This window comes from Myotis yumanensis, unplaced genomic scaffold (genome assembly GCF_028538775.1).
Source record: "Myotis yumanensis isolate MYYU_CA2020_CCGP unplaced genomic scaffold, mMyoYum1.0.hap1 SCAF_3, whole genome shotgun sequence".
NCBI classification, from domain to species: domain Eukaryota; kingdom Metazoa; phylum Chordata; class Mammalia; order Chiroptera; family Vespertilionidae; genus Myotis; species Myotis yumanensis.
The window spans coordinates 124,401,984-124,423,197 of record NW_027223754.1 but is presented as its reverse complement, the minus strand read 5'-3'; the positions used below and the strand labels follow the sequence as shown (position 1 = coordinate 124,423,197).

Sequence of the window (21,214 nt, the reverse complement as noted above, 5' to 3'; positions counted from 1 at the left end):
CGCAAACACCAAGATCATTTCATTCGGTATTTGTGTGCCCTCAATTTGTCAACTGTTGCCAGTTTTGTACCATAAACTTTATCTTTTATGTATCGCTATTAAAAAGCCTAATGGATAAATTTTCTTTGTTCATAGCTTAGTCTGGCTTCACCGATTATTTCAAATCAGTTAAAACTGAAAAGGAGTGAAAATTAGTGAGTTATCAGCTGTTCAAGTGTGTATGCATTTTTTTGGTGGGGATACCCAGTGTCCCCCAAAAATGTATACATACTTTGAATAATTATGAAGGTAGTGTTTGTACCTCAACTGCATTTTCAAACTTCCAATAGCATTTTAGGATGAATTTCCTCTGTTCAAAGCTTAGTCTGGCTGAAAAGAAACAAATATCAGTTGAGCTACCATCTGTTAAAGTGTGTATACATGTTTTTGGGACACCCAGTATATTAAACAAATGGTCCCACAAATTATATTTGTGTTGCTTTATAGAAAAATATGTGTGTATGAGATATATCTGACATACATGTGATATATACATGCATGTATATGCACAAATTTAAAGTGCTATAAAGGAAAAACACAAGGTCTTGTGGTATAGTTTGAATAGTCACCTTCTTTAGATAAGGAGGTCAGCAAAAACCTACATGAGGAAGTGCAGTTTAAGCTGAGACCTAAAAAAGAGCAGGTCTCAGTTTCACAGGTTGAAGGGGTGCGGGGAGGGGATGGGGGGTATTCCAGGCAGCTTCTTTGGGGAACTGAAAATAAGAAGTGTGGTTAGAGAATAGCAGGCAAGAGGAAGAGTGAAATAAAAAGAGAGGGTATGCAGTCTCCCGGCCTCTAAGTGGTGACCAGAAACGTCCTACCTCTCTCTGCAAAGACCTCCTTCCATGTTTGTACAGCTCCCTAGAAATGTCTTTCTCTAAACAAGAGAAGTCTGTCTCTCTCTAGTTTTCACATACCAATGCATCGGTCCAACCCCTCTGCATCACACACAGAGAAAAATGTGATCCCTCCCTCCACAGGCAGTCCTTCGAATATCTGTAGACAGCTAGTGTGCTTTCTCTCCCAAGCTGAACACCAAAGTTCCTATGCTGTGTGTTGCCTGGGTCACTTTAGGTAGATTTTCCAAGTTCTATTTCTGTTATGGGATTTGAAGTTCCTTCTCCATTTACAATCCAAATTGATTTTCAGCCTTGGATGTTGTTTTACTTTTCTAACTGCCTTTCTGGATAACATCCAAATAAGTTATGGTCAGGCCTGAAGTCCTTGAGAACTAGGAAATCTCAGATGCATGATGTTAGTAATATTTATTTCTTCTTTTCTTTTAAATGTATTGAATTTATAGGAGTGATATTGGTTAATAAAATTAAATAGGTGTACAATACTGTAATACATCAACTGTATATTGCATTGTGTGCTCACCACCCCAGATCAAGTCTCCTTCCATCACCATTTACTCCCCCTTTACCCTCTTCTACCTTCCCCACCCCTCTTCCCTCTGGTAATCACCACGCTGTTGTCTGTATCTATGAGTTTTCATGTCTCTTTCTTGCACCTTTGAAGGCAGGTTCCATTTGCAAGGGTAGACGAAGGATCTTCTTCAAATATGCAAAGGCGATGGACATTCATTTAAGCTAAATTTTTTATAAATCCCACTCAAAGTCTATGGTAGATAACATAGAGTAAGTATCAGGGGGACTGGTCTGGGGGGCGTGGGAATATTACATTCAGGAAGGGAGTGTCATGCCAGAAGACTGCTTGGCTTCAGCCACAGACCCAGACTCCCCTGGACGGGGGCAGTGCCACAGCGATGGCTGTGTAACCGGGCATTCTGCCAGGTCAGGGTCCCAGATATCCAATTCCAAACTAGAGTGGAAACATGCAAAAACTTCACAAGTAAACACAGCATCCCTGGCATGCTGGATGAAAGTCAAGCGGCCTTTATGAACACATTTTACCTGAATAAGTCTAAGTCTCTCAACAGTCCTGCCCTTGCTCCCTGCTCTCTGGCCCCTTTTATCGTATTAGGTCAGATTTCTGGGATTTCTGGCTGCTTCTGCTTGCAGGTGAACTGTCCCAGGGAAGAACAGGGGCTTCCAGACAGCCTCTTCCTCCTAAAGCTTCCCCCACCTCTGCCAGCCTTCCCTCTGGCTGTCGCACTGCTCCTTCTGCTGTCCGCAGAGGTGGCAGTGCAGCCTGAGGAGGCGCAGGGGAGGGGCACAGCAGACACAAGATGCCTCCTCCTCAGCCCTGCTGGGCCTGAGGTGCGCAATCAAAGAAACTGAGTGCGATGGGGAAGGCCGCCCTTCCCTCATTAGCCTGCCCTCCTTCTGCACATAATCAGCAGGAATAACCCTCAGGAAGAAAACAACACCTTCCAATGATCAAAGTTACATCACAAAATGGCATTAAAACTCGACAGATTTAAGTGACAGATGGAAGGGCTTCTCTTTCTCTCGAGGGTAGAACCTGAGGTGTAAAGACGAGGGGAACAGTATCAGCCATTAAATTAGTAACTCCTGGAGGGCAGACACCACAGTATTCATCTCTACGTTCCTTCAATGGGTAACACAACCTACAGATTAGTTGTTCAACAAAATATGTTATGTGATGTTGATTCTTAACAGTACTAACATGCATAGGCATTAAAAACCATTACGTTATCTTCTAGGAGGTAGATCCAAGGTGATTTTTATTTCTGTATTTGCCTTTTAAACTGCTCCTGATTTTCTCTACCAAACACGTCTGGATTTGGAAGGGACCAGAGATATTAATGGAAAATCAGGCTCAGAGAAGGTAAACGACATGCCCAAAGTCACACAGCTTGTGAGAGCTGAGATAACACCTGGTCGTTCATGTGCTCAGCCCCGCACCCTTTCTTCTACTCTGCCCTTTGCTTTCCCTGGAAGACACTGTTTTGTTGAGACTCTAATTGAATGTTTTTTTAAAGCCTCTAACCCAATCTAAAAGCAAACTCTGCCACCCAGGGAGCTTGTTACCATAGAAGACACCACTTTAGAAAGTACAAAGCAAAGCATAGTTTAAAACATCTTTTGCTGCTGTTACAGCAAAACACTTCGCCACTCCTTGACAACAGATGACCCCAGAACAGCCTGCGGAAGGGAGCTTAACATCTGTCAGCAGCTGAATAGTCAATGAACATCACAAAGAAGGTCTATGCATTAGTTTGCTTCTCAAAGAGTAAGACAAATTTAATTTTAAAAATAAGAATAAAAATGTCACCACACTAAATTTTTAAAAAAGAAGAAGACTTAAGAGAGATTTACTGGGGGCTATTCTTCCACAAAACTTTTATTGGTGTGTAACTTCAAGCTTTTATTATAAAATAGCTCCAACTTACCAAAGAGAAAGGATCTCTATATCTATATATATAAAACCCTAATACGCGAATAGACTGAACGGTGGAACAACCAAACAACTGGTTGCTATGGTGTGCACTGACCACCAGTGGGCAGACACGAAACATGGCAGGCATTGGCAGCAGGCGGCAGAGCACAGAACATGGTGGGCGTCAGCCAGGGTGGGATGGTGGAGCAGGTGAGTGGGGGCATCAGACCAAGGCGGGGTGCTGGTCGCTGTCATTGGGGTGAAGCCTCTGGTGGTTACTGAAAATTCTTTGCTCCCATGTGCTGCGGTCCCACCCAGCGCTCGTACCTGCTGCCGGCACCCCTCACTCACACCAGCGGCCAGCACCGGAGCCGCAGCTCGCACCTGCTGCCGGGGCCCAACGCCGGCCCCGATCACTCAGCACCATCAGCGGTGCTTCTCCAGCTCCTCCTGCTCCTGAGGGGCGATTGGAGTCAGCAGCTGCCTCTCACACCTGCTGCTGCACCCGCTGCCAGCGCCCGGCACCAGTCCCGATCGCTTGGCGCCATCAGCAGGTGCGAGCAGCAGCTGGCGGCCCTGATCACCCCTGAGGCTTCTCCACCTCCCCCTGCTCCTGAGGGGTGATTGGGGCCAGCAGCCACCGCTCACACCCGCTGCTGGCGCTGGCCCCAATCACTCCACGCCGTCAGCGTGTGGGAGCAGCGGTGGTGGAAGCGGGGTTGCTGGAAGACATGGGACCGGGTGTGGGGGGGGTCATGGTAGGAGGGGCCAGGTGGGGGCGCGGAGGGTGGTCCGAGACCTGCCCCTGTGCCCACCATAGCCTCGTGACCCACAGTTCCTTTCAAGGTGCAGGAATTCATGCACGGGCCCCTAGTGTTAAAATGAATTCCCATGTAAAGATCATCCAACTTTAATAATTATTAATTTATGGTTAAATTTCTAGCCACTATCTACCTCCTCATGGATAATTTTGAAATTAACCCTAAACATCATATTTCATCCACAAATATTATAGTATGTTTCTAAAAGATATGTTTTCTAAATATAATCACACAACTTAAAAACACACACATCTTAAAAATTAGACACCAAGTCCTTAATATAACCAAATATCCCATTTATGTTCTAATTTCCTTGATTAACTAGAAGTACCCTAGAACATTCCGCCTCGCCAGACCTCCCCTAGAACCATGCTACTGCAGCCTACTCTGGGAAATCCCACTGACCGAAGCCCTCACCAAGGCCATGCTGGGCCATGGTCTCTTGTCGAACGGCCCCAATTTGGTCAGAATATCCCAGATGCCACCAGAAAGAAGGTGGATTATCACACAGAGTTCCTGCTAGAAACAGATGGCAAACTCAAACTATGTAACGTGAGGTGTGGTCAGTAACGGGATTGTTTGCAAAGGTGTGAGGGCAGGTGCAGGGAAAACCTCAGGAGAAAGTGCAATCATAGGGACTCCTAGCCATAGGGACTGTCACCATCCCAGGCCTGAGAGGATGAAGAAAGGGGACATTCACTGACCCCAGAAGGAGAGAGTAATGTGAAGACAGCCTCCTTGTTAGGAGCTGAAACCTGTGGCTCAGGAGCCAGAGGTGACTTAACAGAGAGCAAGTTGGGAGTTTACCCAAATATCACTCTCCGCCCCCCATCACTCTCACTGGCCTCCCCACTATCTGAAACCACTGGGAAACCAGGGCAGAATGGAGAAGGGGATCTGGAGCTGCCAACGGAAGCTGTCCAGCACATCAGGGTTCACAGCCACAGCTTAAATGGACAGATAGGTGGCAATGCCAAGGATTCCAGCTCTCAAACACTTCAACGGGCAGCCCTCTTGCCACAGCTACCTCTGACTGTGGGGGTTCAGAGCAGCCCAAAGTGATCAGATCAAGCCATGCCTCAGTTTAAAATCCTCCAAGTGTTTCCATCTCATTTAGACTAAAATCCAAAATCCTAACACGGCCTGCACAGCCCTGTATATAATCTGGCTCCTGTCTACCTCTCTAACCTTATTGCCTGACTCACCACCTGCAAACATGGGTATCTGTTCAATACATGAATGTATGCATGTGCACCTGGAAGTAGAACAGCTTTGTTTCAGCTGAGCCCCACTCCTGAGCTCCCATCTCAGAGCCCCGAAGCACTTGGCCAAGGCCTTAGCTGGGCTCTGCTTTGATGAGGTCTATGATGAGGGCTCTGCTTTGATGAGGTCTATGATGAATGGCTTTCCAAAACTACAAAGGTGATTCATGATTGTTGTAGAAAACTTAGGACTCCACAAAGAACTAAAACTTGAAGATGAAAATAATGTAGAGATAACCACTACCAACATTATTTTTATGCATATATTTAGTACAGAAAATTGAAATACTATTCTTATAGTTTTGTGACTTACTTTTTTTCAGTTAACAATGGGGCATTAACATTCCATAGGTCACTTAACTCTCTTCCAAAACTCACTGCTTCAAAACTGCACTGTATTCCATTGTACAGCCAAACAAGGTTGTCACTAACTAATTCTCCATTGATGAACTTTTCATTTGTTTCCCCTTTTCTGGTTGTCATAAAAGCAATAAAAAACATTCTTACACATCTACTTACATTTCCATTATTATATGCCCCAGACAGATTCCTGTAAATGAAATTGTTTGACAAATGGAAAGACAAATAGAGCATTTGTAAGCATTACTAAATGACACTCCAGAACCACTGCATCAAGTAATACTCCCAGCATCAGTGTCGAAGAATATTCATCTCCTTTTTCCTTTACCAACACCGGGTATTAATGTTTTTAAATATATATATTATACTGTGTTGTCACTGTTTATGAATTATCTACTGTTTATGAATTATCTATCTTTATCAGATCACAGTCTTCTTGTGAATCAGAACTGTCTTTTACTTCTGTTTACTCCTTAAATGCACCAGGCACTTGTGGGTGGGTGGATGAATGCACAGATGGATGGATGAATAGATGAATTTTGTCAAGGAACACCAGGAAAGACATCGAATGGTATGAACAAGTCTCCTTTTTCCAATTTCTAGGACTCTCCTAACCAGTGTCTGTTTACCACAGGGACATCCTTCCTCCGGGTTAATTCTGCAAAGCATCCCTTTGCTTGGCTTCTGAAGCATTAGGCTCAGATCCGACCAGATCTGCCCTCCCTCCTATTTGGCTTCAGCTGAAGACAGTATTAAAATTACTAATTTTGGCTTACATGATGTTTACTGTATAACTAATTAGTCTTTTAGCAATGGAATAGCAAGTCCCAGATTTCCCTTACCAAAGCAAACTGAAAGCAAACACCACACTGGATGCTCCACAGCATCTAAACCCACAACTGGAAAGATACAACCACCAGGGCTGAATGGGACCCAGAATTTGTGCTAAGAGAATTTTAAACCTTATTATTGTTAACTAGAGGCCCGGTGCAAGGACTTGTGCACCATTGGGGTCCCTCGGCCTGGCCTGCGCCCTCTCGAAATCCAGGACCCCTCGGGGGATGTCGGATAGCCAGTTTCGGACCAATCCCCCTAGGCCCAATCCAGACAGGAGGGGGCCCGATCCCTGCAGGCCTGATCCCCGCAGGCCCAATCCAGACAGGAGGGAGCCTGATCCCCCCAGGCCCAATCCAGACAGGAGGGAGTCCGATTCTGAGCATTGAGCATCTGTCCCCTGGTGGTCAGTGCGCATCATAGCGACTGGTTGACCAGTCGTCGTTTGGTCGCTTAGGCTTTTATACATATAGATGCTGGACAGCTTCCTGATACCTTCACCTCATGTATAGACTCGAACTTGTCAGTCCCCAGGAATGCCTTGTTGGTATAGCCCCTGTGCTCAGCACTGTTTGGCATATGATAAATACCTCTTAAATGTCTAATAGATAAGAGGACACTGAAGAGAGGAAATGTGGACTGAAAAGATTCATGGAGGCCTGGATGGGGGTGAGGTTGAGTAAGGACTATTCTCTGATCTTCTTTACTTTCATCCACACTGAGTGGAACAAATAGATACTTGGGAATGAAACAGCTGGGGCATAGCTGGGCAGCTAACTAGCTTTTAAATTCTGGAATTCAGATTTGGACCTAGGTCAGAAACAACCCCATTCACTGTCCCATGTTTAATGCCCTCCATATGAGAATTTCTGTTGCAATAATCTGAACCATAGTTTCAAACTTAAAATGCCTGGAATAATCAAATATATTTCAGCAATTATGATGAAATTCTCACAACAACATTCCCCTGATTTCAAAATGGTCTGTATATACTAGAAAGATATGAGTCAGCAGCAATATTACAGGTTTCTTGGACTGGAAAAGCAGAGAGCAAAATGAACAACAGTCTCCAATTTGCTTTTGTTTTTTAACATGTACCCTCTTTGGCTGGAGACGAGAGTTAGTCATTTTAATGACATCACATGTTGATTACTTATGTGCAAATACAACACAGGAAGTTATATAAACTATCCATTCATTTATTTGGTGTTAGGCACCATAGAAATGAAGACAGTAGGTTCTTCCCTATCCTCAACATTTTTGAGTAACTTGTTACTCCAGGGAGATCCATAAGCAATCTATCACAGTGAAACCTGGTAAGAGCAAAAAGAGACCCATGTTCACAGTGCTATAGAAGCTCTTGACCAGGTTTCTCATGAGGAGAGAAGTTGTATCAATAAGAGAGAAAAAAAGATTGTTAAAAGGTAAGAGGAGCCAAGAATTATATTAGTTGAGAATATATTAATAATACTAGCAGTTACCCATTTATTGAGTGCCCTACCATGAGCTAAGTACCCATAACAATTCACTGGAGTAGAATCTATCATTATCCCCATCTTAGAGAGGAAGACCCTGAAGCCCAGATAGTTTAAATAACTTACCCAGCTAGTACTGGAAAGAAATATGTGAATACTAGTATATAACAACCACTGCACCAAACATCACTTGAAAATTAGGTGCACAGCTATACGGATCATTTGTTGCTACATAACAAGTTACTCCAAAATTTTGTGGTCTAAAACAACAAATATTTATTATCTCAGTTTCTGTGGGTCAAGAATTCAGGAGCAGTTTAGCTGAGTTGTTCCGGTTCAGAATTTCTTGAGTTTCCATTCAAGATTCCAGCTGGGGCTGTGCTCAACTGAAGGCTTGACTGGGGCTGGAAGAGGTACTTCCAGGTGGCTCACTCATGGCTGCTGGCAGGAAGCCTCTGTTTCCTTGCCATGTGAGTCGCTCCATAGGATTCAACATCCTCATGACAATGGCAGTTGGCTTCTCCCAGAAATAGTAATCCAAAGGAGAGCAAAACAGAAGCCACAAAGCCTTTTATGACCTAGTCTCCAAGGATTAACACCATCACTTCCTCAATTTTCTGTTAATTTGAAGTGAGTCGTCATGCAGAGTTCACACTCAAGGGGAAGGAAATCAGTCTCCACCTTTTAAATGAAAGAGAATTTATGGATATTTAAAAACCATCACTATTCCTCTAATTGGAAATAAGAATGGATTGCAAGGACCCTGTCTAGAAAAAAAGATTTGCATTTCAAAAAAAGAAGTGGGAGTTCCAGATGATGGTGTAGGCAAATGCGGTACTCGCCTCCTTCCACAAGCACATCAAAATTATAAGTAAACTACAGAACAACCATCATTCTGTCTGAAAATCAAGAGGAATGGAAGTCCTACAACTATGAAATTAAAGAAGAAGCCATATGGAGACTAGTAGGAGGAGCAGAAACATGGAACAGGCTGATCCCATACCCAAGTGTGGTGGATAAAAATCAGGAGAGAGCCCGGCTGGTGTGGCTCAGTGATTGAGCATTGACCCATGAACCAAGATATCACTGGTTTAATTCCTGGTCAGGGAACATGACAAGGCTGTGGGCTTGATCCTCAGTAGGGGGTGTGCATTTCATTGATGTTTCTATTTCTCTCTCCCTTCCTCTCTAAAATCAATAAAAACATCTTTTTTAAAAATTGGGAGGGATTCTTAGCTGTGGAGGTCCCCTCTGAGGAGTGAGTGCTGCCAGTCCCACACGAAGCCCACCAGCACAGGGTTTCAGTGCCAGGAAGAGAAGTCCCCATAACTTCTGGCTGTAAAAAGCAGTGGGGATTGAGGCTGAGGGATGTTGAGGCTGCTGTAGTTCCAGGCAGTTCCTCTTAAAGTGCCCACACACGGATTTACTCGTACTCACTCCCTCTGAGCTCCAGCATGGGGGCAGCAGTTTTAAAGGCAACAGGGACATACAGGTAGGAAGTGAATTGTTTGGCATCAGGGCAAGAGCTCGAGGAGCATCTTCCTCCCAGACAGAAGTGCTGCTAGAGGCCACTGTTCCTTTGTTGAGCCTTCCCCACCACTCCCAGACAGAGCCAGCAGGTAGGCACCATATCGGAGTCTCCATCAACCTGGCTCACACTGTTTGCTCTGCCCTGGTGATTCCTTGAGATCTCACCCTACCCAACTTTCAGGCCCACCCAAGCTGTTTCCAGTGGCTTTCCTATAGGAATGGCCTGTCTTGGCTCATGCTTCAGATTTTTCTAAAATCTCTCAAACAAGCAGTATCTAGCCTCTGTAAGCCCCGTACCTTGCACTCAGAGGTGCCAAGCCTGGCACTAGCAGCAGCAGCTGGACTCCCCTGGGTACCTCCAAGCCCAGCACAAGAAGCAGCTATCTGCAGATCACTTTTTAATTCATCCAGGTGGCTCTAGGCAGAACACAGGCAGTGGCCGACCTCAGCCTGCACTTCCTGGGAGTCCCCGGAACCAGGGCATCCAGCGGACAACTTCAGACCCACGTTGAAGCACCACCACCCAACTACCTCCACAAGCAACACACTCAATGGGTGACTCAGAGGGCACCAGAGCCCTGCTGAATATTAAAAAAAATCAATTTACATGACTTCACCAATGCAAAATACAAACCATGAAATAAATAGTTTTACTATATTGCAGACAGCATTTGTACTATGGAGTTACAGAAAAATGTAGAATGCAAAACCAAGGGACAGCCAAGCATTGTGGCTAAATGGATGACATTGCAGTTGGACCTGGGTTCAAATGCTAGTGCCATCTCTTAGTAGCTGTGACACCATGAGAAAGCTCATTTTTCTCAGATTTCATTTCCTTTTTGTAAAGATGGGGGTACTAGCAATTTCCTAGTGAGGATTTAATGAGAAATGTAAGAGTTCAATGAATGTCAGCTATTATTAATGCACGACTGAAGTTGACCTTTAGGAATAAAAACAGAATGTTTGTTCATTTTCTGCATCTGGTTGTATGGTTTATGAGAGATTTTTCTTGAGCTCTGTTTGGAGAACAGATGGTGAGCCACTGTATCTCCTCTCCCTCCCTCCACCTCCCTGACTACCCATGCTTTGTCTCCAGGGCGAGAGGAAGGCCCTGCCCTTAGCTGGCAGGGGAAAACACTAACAGGAGCTATCACCTGAACATCAGCAGCATTTCCAGATGTGCCAAGACCTGACAAGCAGATGTAGCAGTGATTTCCCATAGCTCTTTCATTCCCACTTTTCTGAGACTACAGTGTGTGTGTGTGTGTGTGTGTGTGTGTGTGTGTGTGTATACATATATATATATTTTGGACAGCAATAGCCCTTTCCAAAAGCAGCTTTTCCAAGTCACAGCAATTAGGCACAGAGGTGCTATCTTGGGCTTCCTAGATTCTAGAGAAAGGGAGCCTGGGACAGGCGTAAAGGTTGGTGAGGACCGTCTCTGCAGCAAAGGGGGGGGAATCATCCTCACAGAACTATCATCTCTTAAGCTGCATGCCACAAGCCACAAGCCGCAGAGCAATATCATTTCATGACCAGCAGCACTGTAGGCCCAAGTCCAGCAACACAGCTCTAAGGCCTTTATGAAGAGGGAAACAATCACATAGGTATTACAAGGTACTTACAAAGAAGCTGATGAAAGAATAATTGCCATTTCCCACATTACATACCCAAACACCAACAGGTTAGATGACCATCTTGGGCTCTCCTTTTCTAGTGGGGAAGCTACTGCCCAAGGTTGCCCAGAGCACCGAGGTCAGAAACGGGCTGAAATTTCCCTTCTAGATCTAGACCTTTAACACTTTCCACATCTCATCTGGGACCTTTAGGCCCATGCAGCCTTACCTAATTAATAAGTGAAGCACTTTTCTAAAAGCAGGCAAGCCCAACTTTGTGAAGGGTCCAATCGGCAAACAGAAAACCTTCATAAACTATTCATCCTCTCTGGGGCTTCACTGAGACTTGCAGACAGTGTGAAGGATTTAGCACGTAGTTACAAATCTGTCCTAGAAAGTCAATTTATTCTGAATTCTTGGAGGAAGAAGAGAGTGTGTTGCTATTTACTTTTAATAACAAAACAACTTAGCAACATAAGCCTGTCTCTTAGTCAAAGAATATTATTATCATCATTACAGGCCTGGGCCTGAAGTTAGCCTTCACTGGACACAATGCCAGGTACACATGCATGGGGAACCTTACCAGGACCTGCGGGGGAGTTAGGAAGGACATGGTCGCACACCCACAAGGCTTCTGAGGCTGATCCCAGGCCATCAGCTTCTGGACCTTGCCAAGCAGTAGGAATGTTCGAAGTTCTCTGTGCACTACTTTCCTTAGCCTTAATAACAACAGTAATAATAACAACCTACACTTACTGACCCCTTATTATGTGCCAGGCTTTGTTCTAAGTCTTTTCACAATTACCCTAAGGGGTAGGTTCTATTATCATCACCATATTTTACAAGTGCAGAAACTGAGGCACAGAGAGGGTAAGTAAAGAAGTTGCCCCAAATTCCATAGGGGAAAAGCTGTAGATCTGAGACCCAAATTCACGGTTTGATCCCAGAGGCTGTCCACTTACCACTATGTTATTTAAATCGGCTTGCTGCATTCTATGTTTTTCTGGGTTTTCTCATGAGGTTTGAGGATGAAGGCCCTCTCCCTTCTGTAGCATTCTGGCAAACACCAGTTTGGCATTAGATGCTGGCCCTCTAATACTTGTTGCTGGATGTCCCCACCTCACTCATGCCTTTTCCTTTTTAACTTAATATTGACTCAGATTTCTTACCTCAAATGCTATTTTCTGGTGATGATCAAAACTTCATTTCCCTTAAGAGGCAGAATAAAATAGTGAAACATGGGTTTTGAAGACAAAGAGACAGATTTAATTGCCCTTCTACTTCTTCTAGATGAATGAGCTGGGGCAAGTTATTTAACATTTCTGAGTCTCAGATTGCTTGTCTATAAAATGTGGGCAACCATACTTACCTTTTAATGTTATTATGAAAAAGGATATAAAGCACCTATTATATGTAATAAATACTAATTCCCTAAGGATCTTTCCTGTTCTAAAAGTCTCTACAGATATATCTCATTTCATTGCTTTTTGCTTTATGGCACTATGCAGATACTGTGGGTTTTTTTGCTTTTTCCTTTTCCTTTTTCTTTTTAATAAAGTAAAGGTTTGTAGCAACCATGCATTGAGCAAATCTATCGACACCATTTTTCCAACAATATCTGCTCACTTCATTTCATGTCTTTGTCATGTTTTGGTAATTCTTGCAGTATTTCCAACTTTTTCATGATTATTATATGTGTCATGCTGATCTGTGATCAATGATCTTTGATGTTACTATTGTAATTGTTTTGGGGTGCCACAAAACCCACCCACAGAAGATGGTGAACTTAAGAAATGTTGTGTGTTCTGACTGCTGCACTGACTTGCATTCCTTGTCTTGCTCCCTCTTTTCAGGCCTCCCTATTGCCTGAGATACAACAATATTGAAATTAGGCCAATGAATAACCCCACAATGCCTCTACATGTTCAAGTGAATACTCCAGTGAACACACAAATGATAAGAAAATGAAACAGCCTTATTGCTGGAATGAAGAAAGCTTTAGTAGTCTGGAGAGAAGATCAAACCAGCTACATAATTCCCCTCAGCCAAAGCCTCTCTTCAATTCTATGGAGGCTGAGAGAGGTGAGGAAGCTGCAGAAGAAAAGTTTGAAAATAGCAAAAGTTGATTCATGAGGTTTGAGGAAGAAGCCAACCCATTACATAAAAGTGCAAGGTGAAGCAGCAAGTGCTGGTATAGAAGCTGCAGCAAGTGATCCAGATCTAGCTAAGATAACTAATGAAAGGTGGCTACACTAAACAGCATATTTTCAATGTAGATTAAACAGCCTCATATCGGAGGAAGATGCCATCTAGGACTTTTGTGGATAGAGAGAAGAGGGTCAATCCTGCCTTCAGAGCTTCAAAGGACAGGCTGACTCTCTTGTTAGGGGCTACTGCAGCTAGTGACTTATAAGTCCAAGCCAATGCTCATTTACTATGTCAAAAATCCTTGAGCCCTTAAGAATTACACTAAATTTACTCTGCCTGTGCTCTGTAAATGGAACTACAAAGTCTGGATGACAGCACATCTGTTTACACATGGTTTAGTGAATATGTTAAGTCTATTGTTGAGACCTACTGCTCGGAGAAAAATAATCCTTTCAAAATATTATGGCTCATTGACAATGGACTTGGTCACCCAAGAGCTCTGATGGAAATATACGAGGTTAATGTTGCTCTCATGCCTGCTGATACAACATCCATTCTGTACCCCATGAATCAGGAAGTAATTTTTACTTTCAAGTCTCATTATTTAAGAAATAGCATTTTATAAGGCTACCACTGCCTCTGACGGATCTGAGCAAATTAAATTGAAAACTTTCTGGAAAGGATTAATAATTTTGAATGCCATTAAAAACATTCATGATTCATGGGAGGAGGTAAAAATATCAACATTAACAGGAGTTTGGAGGAAGTCGATTCCAACCCTCATGAATGACGTTGAGGGGTTCAGTTTGAAGGAAGTAACTATAGATGTGGAGGAAAGAGCAAGTGAATTAGAAGTGGAGCCTGAATGTGACTCAAGTGCAGCAATCTCATGATAAAACTTGAATGAATGAGGAGTTGCTTCTTAAGAATGAGCCAAGGAAGTGGTTTCTTGCATGAGATGGAAATCACTCCTGATGAAGATGCTGTGGGGATTGCTGAAATGACAACAAAGGAGTTAGGATACTACATAAACTTAGTTGATAAAGCAGGGTTTGAGAGGATTGACTCCTAATATGGAAAAAGTTCTCATGTGGGTTAAATGTTATAAAGGAGCATCACCTGCTACAGGAATCCTTTGTGAAAGAGTTAATAGATGTGGCAAAATTCACTGTTGTCTTATTTTAAGAAACTGCCACAGCTACCCCACCTTTCAGCAACCACCACCCTGACCAGTCAGCAGCCAGCAAGATGAAGGCAAGTCCAACACCAGCAAAAGGATTACGACCTGATGAAGGCCCAGATGATGGCTAGTATTTCTTAGCCATCAAGTATTTTTAAAATTAAGGTATGTACAATCTTTTCTTTAGACATAATGCTATTGCACATGTAATAGACTAAAGTATAATGTAAAAATAATTTTTATGTGAACCAAAAAACTGTGTGTGACTTGCTTTATTGCAATGTTCACTTTATTTGTGGGGGCCTAGAACCAGAGTCCCAATATCTCTGAGGTATGCCTGTAACTATTTAGCTTTATTGCTTAGATAGTTATGTATTTTCAAGGAAGGACAAGTTTAAGTTTGCTGACTTGTTTCATTCTAAAGAATGTCTCTTGGGTGTGAAAAATCAACAAGCAACTACTGAGTATTCACCAACTGCACAGCCCTGTGCTGAGGTCCAGTGGCTTACATTGCAGGGAGCAATAAAATACATGTGCATGGAGAGATAACCAACTGTTCCAAGAAGTAAATGAACAGGAGACTAACAGAAGGCAAAGACACTTCCCACTGGGCCCTGCGTGAGGTTAGATGAAAGAAATTTTTAGGACAGAGCAGACTGGGACAAACAGAGAAGATGGAAAAAAATTCCAGGAAGGGCTCAGAGAGAGAGAGCACAGTGAGGTCTGGGATGAAAGATGGAACATCACCAAATAATGCAGTCAACAATAAGACAGCTGGCTAGGCAGCAGAGTTAATGGCAGGACTTCAGGATTAAATAATTAATTGGGGGTAGACACATTATTGTTTTACCATCTACCAAGCATTTACATATGTGACCGTAGTTAATTCTTACAAAGACCAAGCTAAGCTGGCATTATCTCCATTTTGCAGTTGAGGAAACACACTCAGAGATTCAGATTCACATTATTTCCACATTTGATCTTCAAAATAATTCTGAGAAAAGTAGGGCAGGCATTCTCTTCATTTTGAAAGAAGTTACAGGTAAATTAAGGCGCAGAGAGCCCAATGATCTACTCAAGTGGTTTTCAGTGCCAAAGCTAAAAACCCACTGCTCTGGTGGCCGGCGCTGCAGCCATGACCTGCAAGAGGTGGCGCTGCTCTCAAGATGTCGCAGAAGGCCCTGTCCGAGACCTACAATTTCTTGTTTAAGTTCCTGGTTATTGGAAATACAGGAACTGGCAAGTCGTGCCTGCTTCATCACCTTATTGAAAAAAAAAATTCAAAGATGACTCCAATCATACCGTAGGAGTGGAATTTGGTTCAAAGATAATAAATGTTGGTGGTAAATACGTGAAGTTGCAGATATGGGATACAGCCGGCCAAGAGCGATTCAGGTCTGTGATGACCGGAAGCTACTACAGAGGCGCCGCTGGGGCCCTGCTCGTTTATGACATCACCAGCCGGGAAACCTACAATGCGCTTACTAATTGGTTAGCAGATGCCAGAGTGCTCGCCAGTCAGAACATCGTGATCATCCTCTGTGGAACAAAATGGACCTGGACGCACACTGGGAAGTGACTTTCTTAGAAGCCTCCAGATTTGCTCAAGAAAATGAACTGATGTTTTTGGAAACAAGTGCACTGACGGGGGAGAATGTGGAAGAGGCCTTTGTTCAGTGTGCAAGGAAAATACTTAACAAAATCAAATCAGGTGAGCTGAACCCAGAAAAGATGGGCTCAGGCATCCAGTATGGAAATGCAGCCTTGAGACAGCTGCGCTTGCCCCCGCCGCTCGCAGGGCCTGGGTGCTCAGGAGTGCGGCTTCTAGATGCGGCTGGGAGGGCAGAGGTGTTCAGACAGTGGTATTTGGGAAACAATTGTTGGGGCTTGAAGAAGTTTTTTTTTTAACACCATCCTTTTCTACTTTATACAGAAGTAGATCTTTGTGTGGGGGGGTTGGGGGGGAGGAATGATTGGGTGTATGTTAGCCTGTAAAAGTACAGCAAACCACGTGGTAAATCGAATTCAATGGACAATACCATTGATGTGTACATGTATGTAAACTGTCCTGTTCCATGGTTTCCCTTTCCCCTTGGGTTAATCCTGGCTATGTACTGTACATACTTGAGCCCCCGTGTCCCTACAGCATGGTATCTCATGTACGATATAATAGAATGTTACACTAATAAATAAATAATAAAAACCCACTGCTCTCTTTTTATAATTAATATTTATGTCACCTTTATTATCCTGAAATCAAATCAAATCACAAATAATGTAACACCCATAACTGTGACAACTAAAACTGACACACAAATATCAAAGTGCCGCCTAGGAGACTGGATGCCCTAGGCCCGTGGTCGGCAAACCGCGGCTCGCGAGCCACATGCGGCTCTTTGGCCCCTTGAGTGTGGCTCTTCCACAAAATACCACGTGCGGGTGCGCGTACAGTGCGATTGAAACTTCATGGCCCATGCGCAGAAGTCGGTTTTCGGCCTGGGCGAGTCTATTTTGAAGAAGTACTGTTGATATTTGGCTCTGTTGACTAATGAGTTTGCCGACCACTGCCCTAGGCTAAGACCCATCCAAAGTCAAAGGCAGAGCCAAGTCTCAAATTTAGGTCACCAGACTTTTGGAGCGTGGCTCTTCCTCCTTGAAAACAATGGCATGTGGCCAGGGTAGAGGAACAGGCCCCCAGAGCTACGCACGGGAAGCTGAATGTCAGTGTGGCCAGGCCTGCGGCTTCCTGCTCCTCTCAAGTTGGCCACCAGCATTGAGAAGGTTTCATTTACAGCACATCCACTCACATGGTCATTCTTTAATCTCTAAAACTTAATTTGTTAAATGAAAATTAAACTTTTGTCTTCTACTGTTATGATAAATTCCACATCCTAGTTCTAACAACCACCAAAAAACTCAGGGACTCGAGAAGAATCACTTACATTCTTCACAGCCAACTCAAGTCAAGCTATAGTACAGAACAAGACATTAGAAAGCACAACTTCTGTTTTACAAGTCTGTGCATGGCTCTGGATTAGATTTATCTCCCTCTCGCTCAAACCACTTGACAGGACTGATGGCATTCATCAACCCTACCAACACAACCCAAAAAAGACATCCGGAACTCACATTCCTGAGGTGCCTTTGGGAGAGTCTGGACTGACGAATTTTATAAAGGCCGGCAGGAAAAAAGCCAAACGTTATTTTCACTCTTGTGGTTTAAATCATGTACTTTAATGCCATGTTAGCATGCTTGTAGGCTTATGTCATGATCGAACAGTATGCAGTATGCATTTCTCTCAGCTGGTTGTGTAAAATTCTTTTAGCAGACATTAAATAATAAAACATGTAGAAATTGTTTTTCTGTAGCTCACATACTTAAGTTCTTTTGTTTGCTTCGAGAGAGAGAGAGAGAGAGAGAGAGAGAGAGAGAGAAAGGGAGAGGGATAGTGAGATAGAAACATCAATGAGAGAGAAACATCATCAATCAGCTGCCTCCTGCACACCCCATACTGGAGATTGAGCCCCTAAGCCAGGCACATGCCCTGACTGGGAATTGAACTGGTGACCTCTTGGTTCATGGGTTGATGCTCAACCACTGAGCCACACCAGACAGGGCTCACGTCCTTAAGTTCTATCAGCCCAGAATTATTCATTCAATAAATGATTACTAAGCTCCTATGTATCCCAAAGCACTATGAGGAGTTTAAAGCTGTCCTGGGTCCTCCCAGGATTCCACAATCAGAAAGAAAATGAGCTAGTACCCAGGCACGAGCCCCTTTGTGAGAGGGGCCATAAAGGCAAAGGGAGCTAACAATTAAAGGAGAGTCCAGGCAGTGTCTGGCCATAGGGCAACCCAAGCCAGGAATGGTGGGGATAAATAAAATCTACAGAAAAACCCCCATTTAAATTTATTTAATAGGTAAAACCTTTTCATTTAAATTAATTTAATAGGTAAAATGATTAATAGGTAAATCTCCCTCCATCAGCCTTAACCACTCCTATTAGTAAGCCTAAAACTGACTTATTAGGCAGAGGGAAGAGGGACTATTGTTTTATCAAAAGTTAGTTGAGGGGCAGGGACCAAACACCAACTGAGGAAGAAGAGAATGTGCAAAAAGGAGAGAACCTTGGCTGGGAAGTCTAGACACAGTTCTTACCTGGCCTACAGGTCGGAGACAGAAAGACTTACATGCCACGGAAAGACAGACCAAAACTATCATTAAGGTTTGTGAAAGTCCCGAGGCACAAAACTAAGTTTCATTAATTTTGTCCTCATTTGTTAAAACACACACACACATGCTACATTTTTAGGAAATGAATAAATATCTCCAAAATTTGTTTTGTTTCTTACAACCTTAGAAACAAAATATTTTAATTTTCTTTATATTTTCAATGACGAATTCCACAATTTCTTCTCCAAAAGGAGTACAGCATTTTATTTTATGGAGGGTTAAATAAAAAAAAGACAACTTTCATGATATGGCATCCTCATCTTGTGGAATGCTGTGATATTGCTGCTAAAGTTTTTAAAAACAGCTTTATTGAGATATTACTCACATACCACAAAGTTTAGACATTTAAATTATATAACTCGGTCGGTATTCATATATTTAGTATGTTGCAACCGCCACCATAATCTAATTGTGGAACATTTCCATCATCCCCAAATAAAATCCTATACACACGAGTAGTCATTCTCCATTCTCCCCTGCCACTTGCCCTCTACCTCCACCCTAGGTAACTACTAATCAACATTTCATTTCTATAGATTTGCCTATTCTGGACATTTTATATAAAAGGAGTTATACAATGTATGGTCTTTATGACTGGCTTTTTTTACTTACCATGATGTTTTTGAGGTTCATCCATGTTATAGAATTTATCAGTACTCTAGTCTTTTTATTGCAAAATAATATTCCACTGTATGAGTAAACCACCTTTTGTTTATCCATTTATCAGTTGAAAGACACCTGAGTTGTTTCCATTCTTTAGCTATCTATATATATAAAAAAGAGGAAATATGCAAATTAGGCAGGAACACGATTACGGGTCAGTACCGATAGAAGGAGGTTGCATACGCAGGTGAGGCCCAGAGCAGAGATGGAGACAGAGACAGGGGGTCAGCAAGCCGCCACGCCCCGGCTCGGGCTGGCCGCCCCAGAGGCAGAGCAGACATGGACAGGGATGGGGGGCCGGCCCACAGCCTCTGCGGATGAGCGCAGGCCCAGAGAGGAGACGGTGGGCCTGCCTCCCATGAAAGCAGCTTGGCTCCCTCCTGCCTCCCGTGGAATTGGGGCGGGTCCCTCCAGCCTCCTGCGGAATCCACGAGGGTCCCTCTCGGCTCCCGTGGAAGTGGTACAGCTCCCTCCCAGCTCCCATGGGAGCTGGCGGCTCGCTTCCACCTCCCACAAAGCCGCATGGCTCCCGTGGAAGCAGCGCAGCTCCCAGTGGCACCCTGCAGTTCCCGCCTGCTCCTGAGGACGCGGCGGGAGGCCTATTGCGCGCAATATCTCGCGATGGGCTACTAGTCATAAATAATGTTGCTAAAAACATTTGTGTACAAGTTTTGTATGGACATATTTCATTTCTTTTGCCTATACACCTAGGAGTGGAATTGCTGGGCCATATGGTAACTATGTTTAGCATTTTGAGAAAGTGCCAAATTGTATTCCAAAGTGGCTGTACCATTTTGCATTCCCACCAGCAGTATATGAGAGTTTCCATTTTTTCCACATCTTTGCCAACATCCTATATAATAAAAGCCCAGTGACTGAAACGGCGGAACAACCAGAATGACCAGAGACCAGAAGGGCCGCAGTCCCTTGCCCCAGCTGGCTCCGCCCCCAGCAAGAACCTACCCACCCTAATCAGGGGCATGGCTGGCCTGTAAACACCCGCCCCCCCCCCCCCCCCCGCCCCTTGTCCTGGTTGGCCCCACCCCCCAGTGGGGACCTCCATCCTGCTTGGGGGCATGGCCGGCCTGCAAACCCCTCGTGGCTCCTCGTCCCTACTGTCCCACTCCCCAGCGGGGACCCCCACTCCGATAGGGGTAGTGGCTAGCCTGCAAATCCCCAGCGGCTCTCGCCCCTGCTGGCCCCACCCCCCAGTGAGGACCCCCACTCCAATCTAGGGCCCCCATCAGGGCAGGCCAGCTGGCCCCCACCTGTGCACTGGACCTCTATCCTATATAATAAAAGGGTAATATTCAAATTGACCTAACAGCAGCACGACCAGAATGCCTGCTCAACCAGTCACTATGAGGCACACTGACCACCTCTTGGTCTTTTACCCTGGCCGGCAGGCTCCGATCACCTGATGGCAAACAGGGAACTGGGGGTGGGTGGCAGCGGGGGGCAGGGCCAGTTTTGGGCAACCGGAGAAGATGGCCCTGATCGCAGGCCAGACCTAGGGACTGTACCCATGCACAAATTTTGTACGCTGGGCCTCTAGTCTATTATAGACTTTTTTTAAAAATTACAATCACCTTAGTTGATGTGAAGTGTAACAGCATGTAGTTTTTATTTGCATGTTCATGATACTAATAATGTTGAGCATTTTTTTTCAAGTGTTATTGGCCATTGTATATCTTCTTTAGAGAAATTTCCATTTAAGTCCTTTGTCCATTTTTAATCAGCTTATT

The 21,214-nt window shown here is 44.0% G+C and overlaps 1 protein-coding gene and 1 pseudogene across 1 annotated transcript in view; one reads left to right on the top strand and one right to left on the bottom strand.

Annotated features, from left to right (window-relative positions):
* Positions 1–21,214, bottom strand: part of TMCC3 (transmembrane and coiled-coil domain family 3) — a 254,640-nt gene that overhangs the window by 163,651 nt on the left and 69,775 nt on the right. The gene's annotated exons all lie outside the window — the stretch shown is intronic.
* Positions 15,738–16,399, top strand: LOC139005181 (ras-related protein Rab-4A pseudogene; annotated as a pseudogene).